Genomic DNA, 7,910 nt, shown 5'->3' with positions numbered 1-7,910 from the left:
TGGGGGCGGGGGTCCAAGATGGGTTCCCGCAATTATTCTGCTAGGAGACTGGGATCCGTCCTCCCGCCCCCTGAGCCTCACTGTTCAGGGCGATGTGGTGGTTGCTTTTCCGAGCGTTGGGGTCGCAAGCTGCTGGGGTTAGACTGCAGCTGAGACTGCTCTCCCTGCCGTTGTCCCTGGTGCTACCGCAAACAGCTCCGCCCCCTTTCGCTCTTCTTACCTGCCCAAAGGACGCTGCTGGTTTATAACTTTGTACGTTGGGCTTCCGTGTAGTTTTATTTTCTGGAATTTCTGGTTATCTTTTGTTTTGAAGTAGTTGTATTCCTCTCTAGTTGTAGAGGGAGACCAAGCGTGTCCGTCTAAGCCTCCATCTTGGCCGGAAGTCCCATCTTTACTGTTTTGAATTCTGCATCTGTTAGGTTGGCTATCTCATCTGTTAAGTTAGCTATCTCCTCATTGCTTAGTTCTCCCACTGGAACCTTGATCTGTTCCCCTTTTTGGGCCATACTTCTCTGTCTCATCTTGACAGGCTCTTGTGTTTGTTTGCCTCTGTCTTAGGTAGAGCTTTCACTCCTGTTATGTTGTAAGGGGCGGAGCCTTAGGTATTCGTCAGTACAGGGCGACCACTTCACCACATTGTGGCACTGTATGTGGGGGAGGGGTCAGAGAGAGAACAATGCTGCTTGCTCAGCATTTGCCCCTTTTCCAGGCACTTCTCCCACTTTCATATAGGACTGGTGCCTCTCTAGCTGTTGCCCTGGCCACTGTTCCCAGAGTGGGTGGGTCTGTGGACATTCTAGGACCATGAGGGCCCTTTAAACAAATGGACTCTGCTGAGATACCAGCAGTTTCCTCCTCTGCCCCAAATCCCATTGGTTTGTTTGCACTGTCAGAAGCAATGAGGCTTGATTTTCCCTGGCACTGGGACCATGAGCTGTGCAGTCTGGTCAGGATGTGGGGATGCTCCCCAGGTGTCCCTCCCCACTTTTTAAAATGTGTGGCTGCACTTTCTGCCAGCTGCTGCCACTGTCGCCACTGCCGCCATCACACCGCATCCTTTCTGCCCCTGCTCTGCCCCTCCTGCCTGTCTGGATGAGTATTTCTTCTTTATATCTTTGTTTGCTGGACTTTCATGCAGCTTGATTTTCTGGAACTTCTGGTTGTCTCTAGTTTTGAGGTACTTGTATCCCTTCTTAGTTGTGGAGGGAGACGCAGCATGTATGTCTACACCTTCATCTAGGCCAGAAGTCCCACTCAGAACACTCTTGATGCCACCAGATGCATGGTTTTTCTCCTACACCAAGCAATTTTCTGTGACACCAGTTGGGTCCTACAATTTAAATCAATTCCAACACTCCCTACCTGGAGATAACCTCAGATCCCACAGGTTAAGGGCTCAATCAATCCGAAGAGAGTGCCCCCACTCCACTTCAGATGCCAGTAACAGTAGTAGGGCCCTGTGTTACCTCCAACTTTTGTCTGTCTGAGGTTCGCATGACCCCCTCCTCCTTGGAGTCAATTATTTGCTAGAATGTGTGTCTTTTTCCTTCAACAGGTTAGGGATGTTTTCAGTCAGCATTTCTTCAAATAGGTTCTTAATCTCTTTCTCTCTCTCTTCTTCTGGTACCTCTATGATGCAAATATTATTATGCTTTACATTGTCCCAGTAGTCCCTTAATTCATTTTTTTTTTCGTTTTGCTGCTCTGATTGAATATTTTCTGCTATCTTTTCTTCCAAATCACTGATTTGATCCTCTGCTTCATCTAACCTGATATTGATTCCTTCTAGTGTATTCTTCATTTCATGTATTGTATTCTTTATTCTGACTGGTTCTTTTTTATAGTTTCTATGTTTCTTTTTTAACCCTACTGTTTTTATTTATTTATTTATTTATTTTATTACAGTTCCACTTTTTCCCCCCTTGCTCCCCCCTACCCTTTCTGCCACAGTCAATCCCCACCCCATTGTCAATGTCCATGGGTCATTTATACTAGTTCCTCTATGTCTTTTTTTTTTTTATGTTTACTGTTTTTTTGTTTAAGTTCTCTCACTGAGATCATTCATTCTTCCCCTAAGTTCCTTGAGCATCCTTATAACCACTGTTTTAAACTCTGTATCTGGTAGATTGCTTACCTCCATTTCATTTAGTTGTCTCCCCCACTGCCCCACCCCACCACATGCCAGGGATTTCTCCTGTTCTTTTATTTAGGACATGTTTCTTTATCTCTCCATTTTGGCTGCCACTCTGTATTTCTTTCTGTGTATGCTTCTCAGTCTTGGTAGGGTGGCCTTATATAGTAGGTGTTCTGTGGAGCTCAATGGCACAGACTCCCTGATCAGCTAAGTTAGGTGCTCTTGGAATGTCCCTTGTGTGCATTGTGAGTCCTCCTGTTATAGTTGAGTCTTGATGGTGTAGTCGGAGTTGATCTTCAGGCTAGCCAACTATGAGAACTGATGATAGTGTACAAGCTGCAATGCAGGGATTGACCCTACAAAGTGGAATTCACCCCAGCAGGGTCTGGTGCCTGCCAAGCTCTCCCTTTGGATGTGCCACTTGTAAAGGTAATTTATTTGTGCTCTGATGTGGTCTGAAGCCTGCCACTGAGTGTATTGGTTCTGGGGCTTCTTGGGAAGGAATGTGGTGTAGATCAATGTCAGATGCTGCCTGTGACCAGCCCTAGGCTACCTATTAGAAACTACAAAGTGATCTGCACTTTGTGGCTGCCCCTGCTGGTGAGAGGCCAAGCTGCATACTAATGTTAGCTTCCACCAGCACTGAGCCTGAAGTTGGGTCAGCAAAAGGTCCAAGGCACCCCAAAACCCACCCATGCTTGCCAGCCGTGTGATAAGCTCAGTCACTGAAAGCTTCTGGCAGTATGTGAGTTACAAGAGGTAGGTTCTCAGTGAGTCACCAGGAGGAGCACATGGTGTTGATAGAGATCTGATCTCAGTGCCAGTGCTGGGTCTGATGCCGGCAAAAGCCTCAGGGTACACCAAGGCCAGCCACCACCTGCCTGGGCCTGTAGACCTTTGTGTTGGGGCGGGGTCTCAGGGAGTCATCAGGCTGAGGCCAATAGAGTTTATCAGAGACTAAAACAGATTAAGATTTGGCTGTATGGAGGAAGGTCTCTGCATAAGAATGGTGGTACTGGTAGGAGCATACGGGGGGAAAATCAACCTCCTTGAGAATCTTTCGAGAAAATCTGTGCCTCAGGCCCAGGCTGGCTGCAGCCAGCATTCTTCCGCAGGGTGCAAGTTTGGCTTGCAGGGTCACAGGGAATTGGGTGGGTGGGGCTAGTGCATCTTCCTCAGGCTGATACCACATGGATAGGAGTGCTCAATTCAGGGAAAATGGCATCTGTTTGTGGTGTGGGAGTGACTCAGCACAGGGACAACAGCACCTGCCCTTATAGCCCTACCCTCAAAGGCACACAACTGAATCTCTTCATGACTCCAGTTTGATCTGAGCCACAGTCCCTCAGTGGAAGCCCAGGGCGAGTGCCCATGAACCAGATTTTGCATTCTGGCCCTTGAGAAGATACCTAGGTTTCTAGCAGACTTCTGTCTCTCCCTGGTGGATAGACTCTCTGCTTATTTTCACAGCAAGATATAATGAGGGCTCCTTCCTGGCTCTAGTGCTCTGGGCTGGGGAGCCCAGCATGGAGTTGAGACTCCACACTCCCCAGGAGGGACATTTGCAGCTGAACTATCCCTCCTAATTCTCAATCACAGCACATGTGTGTGTGCCTGGCCCTTTTTGTATCTCTATCCACCCTTCCTACCAGTTTTGACATGGCTTCTTCTGTAAATCCTTGGTTATAAGACTTCTGTTCAGCTATTCTTCAGTTGCTTATGCAGGTTGTTTGTACTATAATTTAGTTGTAATTCTGATTTGGTCCTGGGAAGAGGTGAGTGTAACTTCCACCTACTCCTTCACCATCTTGAATCTCCACAAAGGTCCATTTTGCAAGAGTTTTAGGAGAGCCATGTGAGGGGCGGGGAACAGAGACCAATATATATGTTTTTTATTTTCTCACAATATCCAATTAAGAAAATTAATCACATGACAACTTAATGCAAGTTGTGATCCTTGATTGAATTCTGAGTCAGAAAAGTAAAAAAAGTATTTTTGAGACTTTTGGGAAAGTTTGAATATGAATTGTGTATTAATTATTTTTGTAGAACAGATCATTGTAAAACATAGTGGCTAATAAGTACAATGCTCATTTAATTTCTCATAATTTCTTTGGTCAGGAATTTCAGAGTAGCTAGGTTGGGCAGTTCTGACTCAAGGTCTTCTATGAAGTTCTACCAAGATGTTGGCTGGGGCTGCAGCCATCTAAGAGTTAACATGGGCTGCAGGATTCACTTCCAAGGGGACTCAGTCAAATGGCTTTAAGTTGGAACTGGCAAGTCAGCTACTTCCATGTGGCTGCTTGGGTATCCTCACTACATGGCAGGGGTCTTCCCCTAGAATGAGCAATCCCAGTGACCAAGATGGAAATTACAATGCCCTTTATGACATAGTCTTAGAAACCACAAACCACCTCCTCCATCCTACTGTATGGTATTCATTACACAAGCCAGCTCTGATTCAAAGTGGGAGGGACCAGCATAAGGGTGTGAATACCTTGATGTGAGTATTGGGTACCAGCTTTGAGGCTGGCTGGTACAGATTTTATATTAGATAGCATATATATTAATTTAAATTCCTTGAATGTGATCACTGTAATGTCCTTGTTATATAAAAAAGTGTACTAAGGTATTTAGGGTGAAACATCACAAGATCCACAATTTACTCTCAAATGGTTGAGCAAAAGTAATCATAGACAAAACCAAATAAACTGAACACCATATATACATTTTATGTTGTTATACATGCATATTAATTTTATATACAGGGTTGGGAAAAAGTAGGTTTAGAGTTGCTTGTATGAAAAATAATACAATAACAAATAATAACATAAGAATAAACTCTGTTTCATGTACTCAAAACTCTAAACTTACTTGTACCCACCCTGTGTATGTTGTGCATGTGTATATATACATTGTATATGTGTATATGTATACAAAAAAAATTAATATATAAAGGTAGTTAATCAGAAAGAAATATTACTGAAATATGACAACTGTTAAGGACAAAAATGTTCATTAAAATTTATTAGTCATACTCAGGCCAAGCTCTACCTGGCATACCTTGGAGGGAGAAAGGATGCATTTAAAGGATATGTATTTGCAAGAAAATTTATATGTTCAGTAACCATACTAGGGGCAGGTTGCTTCTGTTTATGAAATCTGAACCATAAATTCTAAGGTACTATTAAGAGTCAAATTGAATAATGAAACATCAGGAGCTTGTGTTTGTCACACAGTAGGCAATCCAAATCTATGTATTGAATGAATTAAGAACAGAATAATTCCCTTTCCTGATCTCTTTCAGGATAGGCAGCTCCATAAACAAACATTAACACTGTCTTGGCCCAAGATGGAGACTGTGGTGCGGACAAGAGAGCAGACATGGAAGGGTATGTGTCACGGCTCCTAAAGTAAACTGTCCTTCCCCGTGGCACACAGAGTAGCAAGGTCTGCTTTAGGAACAAGAGACCTGCATAATCACAGTGCACTAGTTTAATGTTCTGCGGTCACCATCCTGAGAGTTTTAATAATTTTATCTTTGCACTTGCATTTCACAGCTCATGCTGATGCATCAGGAGCACATATATGTGAGTGGAGGAGATGAGTGTCCATTTTTTCTTGATGTTCCATTTGCATAAAGAATCCTTGATGTCTCATGAGCACCAAATTCCCATGGAGTCGTGATGATGCCTGGGAGTTCAGTAAGACCTAAGACAAGTACAAGGTAAGTGAGTTCCATCTATAACAAAGGAAGAAGAGGAGAGAGGTTACTCATAGCCCTGAGAAACCGTGCTTTCTGTTTAAACCAGAACTTGCTTTAAATGCACACTGTAATGGCACTCTAAATGTGAATGTTAGCTATTTAACGAATGAACCAAGAAGTCTATCATATCCCTCCTTCCTTCATGTTACTTCCCTGCATTAGCCAACCACTTAGGCTAAAAATGATGACATAGAAAGAAAGGGAAAAATGGCAACCCAAAGTTCATTCTCCTTTTGAGTATTTACTGATGAGTAAGGTGGAGTATTGGTAGAATGTGTGTGCATCAACACGTGAAATAAAAACAATTGGGTTAGTTTTGTGCAGCGTTTTCACTATTCTGGTAAGAACAAAATTAAATGCATGTTTGAGCTATAAAATACAAATGGCCTAATTTCACTAATTCTGAATATGAATTTAATGCTCATATTTTCATATAAAACAGACATTGCATAATAAAAGGAATGGTAAAATGTATGCTAATAATCTAAAATTTTAATTTTCCTTTACTTAGAATGACATTAAGTAGCAAATTGAAAACCCCATGACAAGTCAAGAGAAGGAATGAGGCAGAAAGGACAAAACTTCCTGTTTTAAAAAGTGACTTCTTCAGGCTGTCTCTCAAGAAGCTGTTCTTGCCCTGGCTGGTGTTGCTCAGTGGACTAAGCAAAGGCCTGAGAACTAAAAGGTTGCCAGGTTCGATTCCCAGTCAGAGCACATGTCTGGGTTGCAGGGCAGGTCCCCAGTTGGGGCATGCAAGAAGCAACGTATCAATGGTTCTCCCCCTCTTTTTCCTTCCCTTTCCCTCTCTCTGAAAATAAGTAAATAAAATCTTTTTTAAAATAAGAGAAAGAGAAGCTTTTCTTAGAAGGGACAAGCCTTCTCATTCACCCCTAAAAGCATCAAAACACATTATATTTCATGGGGGAAAATGAGACAACTGTAATAGAAAAAAAATAAAATAAAAAAAGAAACTATTGTAACAATATAATCAATAAAATACATTAAAAATAATAAAAAATAAAAAAAGAAAGAAAAAAACACATTTCAATGTACAGAGTTGAGTACTTTCTCCATCTGGTATCATTTCCCTTTGATACTAAGATTTGCTCCTTACCAAAAACCTCTGTGTGGAACAGCAGCTCAAATCTTGAGAGGAGTTTGTTTTCTGCTCCCTACAGGCTCAAACCAAGGCTTATCCAGACCAGGACATACTGGTAAACACTGGTTAAATTCAAGGCTTTAAAGTTCAACTATACACAAACAGTTCAGTGCAGTACAGTGCAGTTGAGGACAAGGTCCATAAAGATAGATCCCAACGATCTTACCTTTTAGTGTCTTGATAGCTCTGAATCATGGAGACCTTTAGGTTTTGACCTCCATGGGGAGATTTCAGAGAGATAATGTTTCTCCTCTTGGCCACATGGCCTGTTGTCAGTTGTATAACCAAACTATTTCCTCTACAGAGCTTCCCAAGCACAAAGCCCTTTGGAGGGACATATAAAAGGCAGAAGAGAGTGCCTTTCACCTGAAAGATTGCATGGTGGCTGACAGAAAGCCTTGGGCATGAAATCAATCTCTTCTTATCAGTTGTGTCACCTTGGGCAAGTCACTCTCCCTGTCTAGGCCTCAGTTTCCTCATCTATAGATTGATAGCAATGATACATATCTTGGCTGCCTCCTGAGGTTGTTGTGAAAAGTAAAATGAGATAGTTTTATTGGAAAGTGCTTTTTGACAGTAAAAGCATGCCCAAAATAATATAATTATTAAAGAGGAAGGGCTCTGGAAAACACTTTCAAAGTAATGTTTTCAGTTGCTTAAATGTTCATTAAGCACCTACCATAGGCCAGGCTCTGTACATCAGTGAACAGAAACTAATTCTTTTGCAGAATTAGTAGTGAATTTGCAGTTTTAATTGGTGTGGCAGATTGTGACACTTGTGCCCCTGAGAAACCATACTGTCCTGGTCTATGCCCCTTGAAAAGGCCTCAGCTGTTCCTGACCAGCCATTT

The sequence above is a fragment of the Furipterus horrens genome, unplaced genomic scaffold (assembly GCF_987537825.1).
Source record: "Furipterus horrens unplaced genomic scaffold, mFurHor1.1.pri manual_scaffold_3, whole genome shotgun sequence".
Lineage (NCBI taxonomy): Eukaryota > Metazoa > Chordata > Mammalia > Chiroptera > Furipteridae > Furipterus > Furipterus horrens.
The sequence above is the reverse complement of the archived record's forward strand: the minus strand, read 5'-3'. Positions refer to the sequence as shown.